General features: G+C 43.1%; 1 long non-coding RNA gene across 1 annotated transcript; it reads right to left on the bottom strand.

The window, feature by feature from the left end:
• Positions 1–6,363: 6,363 nt before the first annotated feature.
• Positions 6,364–11,629, bottom strand: LOC121566167. The gene is made up of 4 exons (XR_006658088.1): positions 10,384–11,629; positions 8,945–9,107; positions 8,661–8,853; positions 6,364–6,403 (listed from the first exon to the last, which is right to left on the bottom strand). It is a non-coding gene; the product is annotated as an uncharacterized LOC121566167 (long non-coding RNA).
• Positions 11,630–12,115: the final 486 nt, after the last annotated feature.

Here is a 12,115-nt window from a genome sequence, read left to right as displayed (position 1 = left end):
ACGATCCTAGACCTCGGAATAATCGATGCCAAGGGCTTCTCTTGTACCTCGGGAGAATAGACTCGAGACAGAGCATCCGGCTTGACGTTCTTGGTGCCAGGTCGGTAAGTCAGGATGAACTGGAATCGATTAAAGAAAAGGGACCATCGTGCTTGCCGAGGGTTCATCCGCTTAGCCTGTTGGAGATATTCCAGGTTCTTGTGGTCTGTGAGAACCTGGAAAGGGTGCTGAGCCCCCTCAAGCCAATGGCGCCACTCTTCCAAGGCCAGTTTAACCGCAAGCAACTCTAGATCCCCACGTGGTAGTTGCGCTCGGCCTCAGACAGGCGGCGAGACATGAAGGCACAAGGGTGTAATCTCCCATCCGCACCCCCTCTGAGACAGGACGGCTCCCACCCCCCACCTCTGAGGCGTCCACCTCCACCACGAAAGGTCTCTCTGGGTCAGGGGTCACCAGAATCGGAGCAGAAGTGAACGGCGCTTGAGATCCTCGAAGGCCCCTGCTGCTTCCGGACCCCCAGTGAATCTTGGTCCCTCCTCCCTTTGTAAGCGTCGTCAAGGGGGCTACCACCGAGCTGAAATTCTTAATGAACTTCCGATAGAAGTTAGAAAAGCCAATGAACCGTTGAACCTCCTTGACCGTGGCAGGTGTGGGCCAATCGTGGACCGCCTTGACCTTCTTGGGATCCATCTCTAGGTGCCCGGGGTGACAATAAACCCGAGAAACTGAGTCTGAGAAACATGAAATTCACACTTCTCAGGCTTAACGTAGAGGTGATTGTCAAGGAGCCTCTGGAGAACCCGGCTAACATGCCCCTCATGCTCCTTCAGTGACCTCGAGAAGATGAGGATATCGTCCAGGTACACGAAGACGAACAGATTAAGCATATCCCGGAGAACATCATTAATCAGGGCTTGGAATACTGCGGGGGCATTGGTGAGCCCGAACGGCATCACCCGATATTCATAGTGTCCCGTGGGCGTGTTGAACGCCGTCTTCCATTCGTCTCCTGGCCGGATCCGCATTCGAGATGGTAAGCATTGCGGAGATCCAGCTTAGTAAAAATGGAAGCCCCTTGAAGCAGCTCAAAAGCAGTGGCCATGAGAGGAAGAGGGTATCGATTCCGAACCGTGATCTTGTTGAGTCCCGGTAATCAATACAAGGCCTCAGACCCCCGTCTTTCTTTTCAACAAAAGAAGCCCGCCCCAGCCGGGGAAGTAGAGGCATAGATGAGGCCGGGCTGCCAAGGACTCCTTAATGTAGGTGTCCATAGCTGCGTGCTCGGGGGAGGACAAGGAAAAGATCCGACCTCTAGGAGGGCAGCACCCAGGGAGTAGATCAATGGCACAGTCATAAGTGCGATGAGGCGGTAAGGCAGTAGCCCGGGCCTTGCTGAACACTGCTTTGAACCGATGGTAAACACTGGGGACTCGGGAGACGTCAACAGACTCTTGAAACTGGGTACTAGGGGCTGAGGAACTCTGAAGCATGCAGGTGAGTTGGCAAGTGGGACCCCAGCTAAGAATGGTGCCAGTAGGCCAGTCGATCTGGGGATTATGTCTGCATAGCCAAGGGTGACCCAGGATAATAGGATACTCGGGAGAGTCAATGAGATAGAAGGTCTCCTCCTGCTGGTGTTGAGAGATGGTAAGTCGCAGGGACTGAGTCGCCTCAGTAACTTTTCCTGGTTCCAGAGGGTCTGCCATCTAAGGCTGTAACTGCCTGGGGTTGAGGAAGTAGTTGGGTAGGGATCTTAAGTTCCTTAGCCAAGGTTACATCCATAAAATCACCTGCGGCACCGGAATCGATCATAGCCTGGACCCGATGCTGGTGGCCCTCCCAGGACAGAGTGGCTGGAATAGCTAGGACCGCGTTAGTAGGAGGAGCTCTAATTTTCCCCATCACAACCCTCCTGTAGCTGGGGCGGGGACAGGCGTTTCCCAAAGCTCGGGGCAAGTGGAGCGGAAGTGGCCGGCAACCCCGCAGTAGAGGCACCGACGCTCCCTCATGCGACGTTCCCTTTCGTTGGAAGAAAGCCTGGAACGGCCTAACTGCATGCTCTCCGGGGAATCCTGGGGCAGTTCAGGAGCCGGGCCGCTCTGAATGACGGAGTCCAAACAGGAGAAACAGAGCTGCTCAGAGGAACTTGGGACTGAGACACCTGACGGCGAGCCGTTCTCCGCTCTCTTAGACGATTGTCCAGGCGGATGGCCAAGGCTATGAGGGACTCGAGATCTTCAGCTGGTTCACGGGTGGCTAACTCATCTTGAAGGGGCTCAGATAACCCTCCCTGAAAGCAGACCCTCAGCGCTTCATCATTCCATCCGCTCCTTGCTGCTATGGTACGGAACTCAATGGCAAAATCTGCCGTGCTTGGGGGCCCTGACGGAGAGACAGTAGGCGCTTGGAAGCCTCCCGCCCACTGACAGGATGATCGAACACCCGCTTGAACTCTTCTACAAATGCAGCGTGGGAGTCACAACAGGCCTCCTGGGACTGCCACACCGCAGAGGCCCAGGCGAGCGCCTTGTCTGAAAGAAGGGTAATGAGGTAGGCAATCTTGGAACGGTCTGTGGGAAAACTTGAGGGTTGGAGCTCGAAGGTGAGGGAGCATTGGGTGAGGAAACCCTGACAAGAGCTTGGATCCCCAGAAAAGGGCTTGGGAGGTGGTAGTCGGGGCTCCGCCAACCGAGAAGGCCTGTCGTCACTGGGAGGTGACCGGGGGAAGGGGGAGAACCAAGGAGGCGTTCAAAGAGCTGGTGAAGGGAACTCATCATTTCGGCCAGGAGTTGAGAATGTCTAGCCATCAGCTCCTCTTGTCGGCTGAGAACGGCTTCATGGCGCTGGAAAGAAGCCTCATGTCGAATGATCACCGCCAACAGGTCCTGGGAACTGAGTGTTTCTGGGTCCATGATTGACTTGGTTATTCTGTCACAAGCCGGGCTAGAACTCCGGTCTCAAATGTGTAGAGCTGGGGTACTACCCCTTGCCACAGAGGAGATGTTGTAGGACCCAAATGAAACACCCCAGGCAAAACTCCAGGTAAGTAGATTTAATGTTCAAAACAGGAGGCAAAACAAAACAACTCCCCGAGGGAGAAAAACAAACAAAAGATAACTTCGAATAACTTACTAGGACTGATACGGTGGGACAAAGCAGGAGACACATAGACAGGACGCAATAACCAAGTGAGAAACAAGGGGAAAACACACAGCTAAAATACTCAAGGGGAAACAAGGCACAGGTGACATAGATAAGCTAATTAGGACACATGAGGAAAAACTAAGGCAAAGGGGAACACAGCTGACCTCTAGAGGCCAGGAGACAAACAGGGGAAGCAGGAAGCTGACAACAGTAAAAAGCCATGTCATTTATATATTGGAATGAACTGACACAACAATTTAATTTAAATAGAAAAGATCTACAATAAATGTGTAATAACCTGTTGGAAGGATGAAGTGGATCTCTGTCTTACTTCTGGGTCTGCTGAAGGTTGAGCTGGGATCTTGTCACTTGGTGTCTGCAATGAAATACAACAATAACATGTCAGAAATATTGTGTTTTATAATATAGATCATATCTATTTCGTAAACTAATGATCATACTCAGTTCAGTCACAATATATTCCTACCACCTGTCTATCATAATCGCCTTTGGGGTGAGACTCATTGCTGAGGTCAAGGGCTGCATTGACCACAGATGTTAGGAAAGATAATTAATATATGAATCTGGGCTTTTTATGAAAGACTCTATAAAAATGGTTAAAACTGTACAATATCTGCTAACCAACAATATGAGGACCGTGTAACACACACACTCTACTCTGGTTGGGTCATACCATATCGGGACGTAATCTGAAACACATTTACATCTTGAACAGCCTAATTACCAAATGAGGACTTGACGACTGAACACATCTGGAATCAAGGTTCCTGACTTTGAGTTATCATTTTGTTGTCAAAGAAAGCTCACAACATTAAAAATAATGTAAATGGATCAACTGCCATATCAATTAAATCACTCAAATTGATAAGAAATATGTTAAATGTGCAAAAACATTGCCCCAAAAATACAAAAACATAGGCATTAGAGAGAATAAAGATTAATTTTATGTTTTGAGGGGTGGTTAGTTCTGTCAAATGGTCGGGCTAATTTTGTTTATGCTATGATATCGAAAGAAGTTATGGGAATTTTGATATTGTGAAAATTTTACACAAAAGGTTGGTTGTAATACAGTAAAAAGCCATGTCATTTATATATTGGAATGAACTGACACAACAATTTAATTTAAATAGAAAATATCTACAATAAATGTGTAATAACCTGTTGGAAGGATGAAGTGGATCTCTGTCTTACTTCTGGGTCTGCTGAAGGTTGAGCTGGGATCTTGTCACTTGGTGTCTGCAACGAAATACAACAATAACATGTCAGAAATATTGTGTTTTATAATATAGATCATATCTATTTCGTAAACTAATGATCATACTCAGTTCAGTCACAATATATTCCTACCACCTGTCTATCATAATCGCCTTTGGGGTGAGACTCATTGCTGAGGTCAAGGACTGCATTGACCACAGATGTTAGGAAAGATAATTAATATATGAATCTGGGCTTTTTATGAAAGACTCTATAAAAATGGTTAAAACTGTACAATATCTGCTAACCAACAATATGATGACCGTGTAACACACACACTCTACTCTGGTTGGGTCATACCATATCGGGACGTCATCTGAAACACATTTACGTCTTGAACAGCCTAATTACCAAACGAGGACTTGACGACAGAACACATCTGGAATCAAGGTTCCTGACTTTGAGTTATCCTTTTGTTGTCAAAGAAAGCTCACCACCTTAAAAGCAACGTAAATGGATCAACTGCCATATCAATTAAATCACGCAAATTGATAAGAAATATGTTAAATGGACAAAAGCATTGCCCCAAAAATACAAAAACATAGGCATTAGAGAGAATAAAGATTAATTTTATGTTTTGAGGGGCGGTTAGTTCTGTCAAATGGTCGGGCTAATTTTGTTTACGCTATGATATCGAAACAAGTTATGGGAATTTTGATATTGTGAACATTTTACACAAAAGGTTGGTTGTAATACAGTAAAAAGCCATGTAATTCATATATTGGAATGAACTGAGACAACAATTTAATTTAAATAGAAAAGATCTACAATAAATGTGTAATAACCTGTTGGAAGGATGAAGTGGATCTCTGTCTCACTTCTGGGTCTGCTGAAGGTTGAGCTGGGATCTTGTCACTTGGTGTCTGCAACGAAATACAACAATAACATGTCAGAAATATTGTGTTTTATAATATAGATCATATCTATTTAGTAAACTAATGATCATATTCAGTTCAGTCACAATATATTCCTACCACCTGTCAATCATAATCGCCTTTGGGGTGAGACTCATTGCTGAGGTCAAGGGCTGCATTGACCACATATGTTAGGAAAGATAATTAATATATAGATCTGGGCTTTTTATGCAAGACTCTATAAAAATGGTTAAAACTGTACAATATCTGCTAACCAACAATATGAGGACCGTGTAACACACACACTCTACTCTGGTTGGGTCATACCATATCGGGACGTCATCTGAAACACATTTACGTCTTGAACAGCCTTAGTACCAAATGAGGACTTGACGACTGAACACATCTAGAGTCAAGGTTCCTGACTTTGAGTTATCCTTTTGTTGTCAACGAACGCTCACAACCTTAAAAGTAATTACATTTACATTTAACATTTAGTCATTTAGCAGACGCTCTTATCCAGAGCGACTTACAGTCAGTGAGTACATACATAATTTTTCATTCATACTGGCCCCCTGTGGGAATCAAACCCACAACCCTGGCGTTGCAAACGCCATGCTCCACCAACTGAGCTACATCCCTGCCGGCCATTCCCTCCCCTACCCTGGACGACGCTAAGCCAATTGTGCGCCGCCCCATGGGTCCCCATGGGTAATGTAAATGGATCAACTGCCATATAAATTAAATCACGCAAATTGATAAGAAATATGTTAAATGGGCAAAAACATTGCCCCAAAAACACAAAAACATAGGCATTAGAGAGAATAAAGATTCATTTTATGTTTTGAGGGACGGTTAGTTCTGTCAAATGGTCGGGCTAATTTTGTTTACACTATGATATCGAAACAAGTTATGGGAATGTTGATTTTGTGAACATCTTACACAAAAGGTTGGTTGTAATACAGTAAAAAGCCATTTAATTCATATATAGGAATGAACTGAGACATCAATTTAATTTAAATAGAAAAGATGTACAATAAATGTGTAATAACCTGTTGGAAGGATGAAGTGGATCTCTGTCTCACTTCTGGGTCTGCTGAAGGTTGAGCTGGGATCTTGTCACTTGGTGTCTGCAACGAAACACAACAAGAAATATTCTGTATTATACTCTATTTAATCAGTGTATACAGTTGAAGTTGGTAGTTTACATACACTTAGGTTGGAGTCATTATAACTCATTTTTCAACCACTCCACAAATTTCTTGTTAACAAACTATAGTTTTGGCAAGTTGGTTAGGACATCTACTTCGTGCATGATACAAGTAATTTTTTCAACAATTGTTTACAGACAGATTTTTTCACTTATAATTCACTGTATCACAATTCCAGTGGGTCAGAAGTTTACATACACTGAGTTGACTGTGCCTTTAAACAGCTTGGAAAATTCCAGAAAATGATGTCATGGCTTTAGAAGCTTCTGATAGGTTAATTGACATCATTTGAGTCAATTGGAGAGGTGTACCTGTGGATCTATTTCAAGGCCTACCTTCAAACTCAGTGCCTCTTTGCTTGACATCATGGGAAAATCAAAAGAAATCAGCCAAGACCTCAGAAAAAAATTTGTAGACCTCCACAAGTCTGGTTCATCCTTGGGAGCAATTTCCAAATGCCTGAAGGTACCACGTTCATCTCTACAAACAATAGTACGCAAGTATAAACACCATGGGACCACGAAGCCGTCATACCGCTCAGGAAGGAGACGCGTTCTGTCTCCTAGAGATGAATGTACTTTGGTGCGAAAGGTGCAAATCAATCCCAGAACAACAGCAAAGGACCTTGTGATGATGCTGGAGGAAACAGGTACAAAAGTATCTATATCCACAGTAAAACAAGTCCTATATCGACATAACCTGAAAGGCCGCTCAGCAAGGAAGAAGCCACTGCTTCAAAACCGCCATAAAAAAAGCCAGACTGTGGTTTGCAACTGCACATGGGGACAAAGATCGTACTTTTTGGAGAAATGTCCTCTCGTCTGATGAAACAAAAATAGAACTGTTTGGCCTTAATGACCATTGTTATGGTCTGGTTCATCCTTGGGAGCAATTTCCAAACGCCTGAAGGTACCACGTTCATCTCTACAAACAATAGTACGCAAGTATAAACACCATGGGACCACGAAGCCGTCATACCGCTCAGGAAGGAGATGCGTTCTGTCTCCTAGAGATGAATGTACTTTGGTGCGAAAGGTGCAAATCAATCCCAGAACAACAGCAAAGGACCTTGTGATGATGCTGGAGGAAACAGGTACAAAAGTATCTATATCCACAGTAAAACAAGTCCTATATCGACATAACCTGAAAGGCCGCTCAGCAAGGAAGAAGCCACTGCTTCAAAACCGCCATAAAAAAGCCAGAGTACAGTTTGCAACTGCCCATGGGGACAAAGATCGTACTTTTTGGAGAAATGTCCTCTGGTCTGATGAAACAAAAATAGAACTGTTTGGCCTTAATGACCATCAATATGTTTGGAGGAAAAGGGGTAGGCTTGCAAGCCGAAGAACACCATCCCAACCGTGAAGCACGGGGGTGGCAGCATCATGCTGTGGGGTTGTTTTTGCTGCAGGAGGGACTGGTGCGCTTAACAAAATAGATGGCATCATGAGGAAGGAAAATTATGTGGATATATTGAAGCAACATCTCAAGACATCAGTCAGGAAGTTAAAGCTTGGTTGAAAATGGGTCTTCCAAATGGACAATGACCCCAAGCATACTTCCAAAGTTGTGGCAAAATGGCTTAAGGACAACAAAGTCAAGGTTTTGGAGTGGCCATCAAAAAGCCCTGACCTCAATCCTATAGAAAATGTGTGGGCAGAACTGAAAAGCGTGTGGCGAGCAAGGAGGCCTACAAACCTGACTCCAGTTACACCAGCTCTGTCAGGAGGAATCGGCCAAAATTCACCCAACTTATTGTGGGAAGCTTGTGGAAGGCTACCCGAAACGTTTGACCCAAGTTAAACAATTTAAAGGCAACGCTACCAAATACTAATTGAGTGTATGTAAACTTCTGACCCACTGGGAATGTGATGAAATAAATAAAAGCTGAAATAAATAATTCTCTCTATTATTATTCTGACATTTCACATTCTTAAAATAAAGTGGTGATCCTAACTGACCTATAACAGGGAATTTTTACTTGGATTAAATGTCAGGAATTGTGAAAAACTGAGTTTAAATGTATTTGGCTAAGGTGTATGTAAACTTCCGACTTCAACTGTATATATATATAAAGCGGTGACAACATACATGCAAGAAGGGACATGTATTTATATATTTTATAATTATTTGACAGATCCTATACATTATAATATATCAAAGCAGATTTACTTACCAGAGCACGTCATGGCCACTGAGATTATCCATTATCATAGGTTATTTCACTCTCTGCTTGGATGTTTTCAATAGCAAACAAGCAAAGATGAGGTTTACATTGGACTATCATCTTTTTCATTTAGCAATTTGGGGACCTGTGGGCATCATTTACCAGCCTCCCCAGTGAACCATCTTCGCAGGATGCATCTATGCTAAAATTGAAGAAGGAAACAGATTTACGTTTTCTCCACAAAACATATAAACATATAGAGATTAACTGATGTCTTATAGGGTTTTACTTACCACCATGAGCCATTGTTCCATTCAAAATCAAACAAGAAAGCATTTTGCTTTTCCGTATACTTCCCCTGCCTCTTGTCCCGTTCATATTGCGATATAAACTCCCCACGGTACTCGAGGACAAATGATCCCTTTTCAATTGGTGCTGAGGCAAATACACCACGTGCTGATGTAACAAAGTTAAGAACTTAGTATCAAGTAATACAGTTCAAATTAGGTTAATGAATTGCAGTTTATCAGACCCATTTAGCCTGCTTATCAATGTGTATGATTTAATATTTAGGGGAAATATCCATTGCAGGGGTGCAAACTGGTAAGGACCCAAAAAGGTGTCAACATTCAAAATACATTTTGTCTGAAAACTATGAAATCACGAGGAGACGTATTTTATGTTGGATTTAATGACAGATCTACAGCTAAAAACGGAAAAGCCGAAACAATGGCGTTAAAGCAAAAAGAGATGTGATCCCAGGTAAGGTTCCAGCAGTTATCACCGCTAGACCTGCAGTGACTTACATTTACATTTACATTTTAGTCATTTAGCAGACGCTCTTATCCAGAGCGACTTACAGTTAGTGAATACATATATATATTTTTTATACTGGCCCCCCGTGGGAATCGAACCCACAACCCTGGCGTTGCAAACGCCATGCTCTATCAACTGAGCTACATCCCTACCGGCCATTCCCTCCCCTACCCTGGACGCGCTGGGCCAATTGTGCGCCGCCCATGAGTCTCCCGGGTCGCGGCCGGCTGCGACAGAGCCTGGATACGAACCAGGATCTAGTGGCACAGTTAGCACTGCGATGCACCGACTTGCACCGCTGAGTCTGCCTTTGACTCCCCGCTTTAGACCGCTTTATTGCAGACTTTGTATTTAAGGACATTAGCGTACACAAAAAAGTCCCAAATCACACAGGCAGGGATTACGCACCCACTCGTGTTGTGAACATGATTCTCTGTCGGTAGGTCTACTCGGCGGTGCATTTTCGCTGTTAACTTGAATGGTGCCGTATTTGTTCTACGCGCTGATACGCATCATTCACATGTATTGTACATTTTTATCATTTAAATGCTTCTACATTCCGTTTATTGATGGGGTTGTTATGATCAAATGTTTTAAAAATTTTTGAATTTAAATCACATTACCGGCTTTCACACATAGCACGAACGGTCTGCCGACTGGCCAAGGAAATTACCACCAATATCACACATTCTAATAGAAGTTGGGAGGTGTAGTTCATAAATCTTGAATATTTTTCCCCATCCCCAACTGCTTGCAAAAGAATCACAACATAACTTCTGAAATTGGATGTTAAAGCCGTATGTGTCTAATGCAGCGGTACGCAGTGATTTTTTCACTTGTGTAAGACTTGAATGTGTTTCAAATGACATCCCAATATGGTAAGACCCAATAAGTGTAGCGTGTGTGTATAACATACCTTTATAGTCATTGATCCATTTCACTTTATACAAGGCTTGTCACTTCCAGAAATAATACAATGAATAGCCTCAGCCTCAGGACTAAGTCTGGCTCTTCGTTTTGATATGCTCTTCAATTGCCCATGTGCTCCTCAACTAGAAAACATCTACATTGGAAGATGACAAAAAGTCAGCGAGACAAATACAGAAAAGACTAATACTTGATTTGAATCGAATAAGGATATATCAAATGGTATTAGTCTGCCTTTAGTCATATCGTGCTCATGTTCTTACTAATGCAGTATCTGGTTAGCTTATTAGGCTAACCATTCAGTGCAAACCTTATGCAACTGCAATCACAATAGCAATCTTTTCACAGTAAGCACAGTAAGCAATCTTAACACCTTCAAAGATAAATACTGTTATAAAAGTATAGTACTGTAAACTCTACAAATAACATTATCTGAACTGAACAACCAATATCATCACTTTGGCTTTAAATGGAAAAACATGATAGTGCTAAGTAACATTTGTGGTCAAGAACACTTAAATGTAAGAACAGCTTAGATAATAACTATCTCTTTAGTTGTAAATGAAGAAAAATAAATGTATTACCTTCATTTCTCTTGCACTTCTTCCAGTTCTGAATTTTCCATGTGGCAAAAGTCCTTTTCATTCCTTTCAGCTAATTTGCTAACATTAGCTTATCTGGCTAATTGATGCTAAATTATGTTTTTATTTGAGGGATTTAGGGGGATTTTATGATAATAAATAAATAATATGCCATTTAGCAGACGCTTTTATCCAAAGCTTAGTTATAGTTGACTATGATGACATGTATTATGTGTATTCAAGTAAATCTATCTTGAATAGTTGGAAAGTGTGCTCAAACTAAATCAGGATATGTCACGTAACTAAAGTGTGTCACATGACTAAAGTGTGTCACGTGACTAAAGTGTGTTTAAAGTGTGTTAATGTTCCAAAACTGACCACTAGGTGGCGTATTCACAGGTGAGCAAAAAGCGTAAACACACACACACACTTCAAATCATGAGATTGTGACATTTAAAGACTTTTCAGATTTTTGGTTCAGGGGCATTCTATGGTCGTCTAGAACACTGTAGTGAGCTCGGAAAAATGAGGACTCCAAAAATGTCCTCATATTTCCGAGCGTCCTGACATTGAAGGTGAATTGTCATAAAATTGTCTTCATATGTCACCAAAACGAGTACACACACACACACACACACACACACACACACACACACACACACATCTAATATCATTACCCACCCAGCCGGACCGCTAACCTACCTGCTGGGCCGCGAACTGTCCTGTCCAAACCCCAACCTCACACACACACACACACACACACACACACACACACACACACACACACACACACACACACACACACACACACACACACACACACACACACACACACACACACACACACACACGCACACACACACACACACACTCCAAAACAATCACGGCCAGTAACACACACACCATCCTTTTCATTACTGACTTTGATGCCAGCTTGTAAGAGACAGAAGGTTGGAGAGGACAGAGTCAGCTAGTTTTGATGGTAGAGAAGGTTGGACAGGACGGAGGACAGAGGTTTGATGGTCGAGGGCATCACGCTTATACTAGAAATGAGGCCAAATCCCATCCACATCCCTGTGATGCCATAGTATGATAATGAATCCCTGTGATCCCATAGTATGATTATGAATCCCTGTGATG

Source organism: Coregonus clupeaformis, unplaced genomic scaffold (assembly GCF_020615455.1).
Source record: "Coregonus clupeaformis isolate EN_2021a unplaced genomic scaffold, ASM2061545v1 scaf0036, whole genome shotgun sequence".
Taxonomy (NCBI): domain Eukaryota; kingdom Metazoa; phylum Chordata; class Actinopteri; order Salmoniformes; family Salmonidae; genus Coregonus; species Coregonus clupeaformis.
The sequence above is the reverse complement of the archived record's forward strand: the minus strand, read 5'-3'. Positions and strand labels throughout refer to the sequence as shown.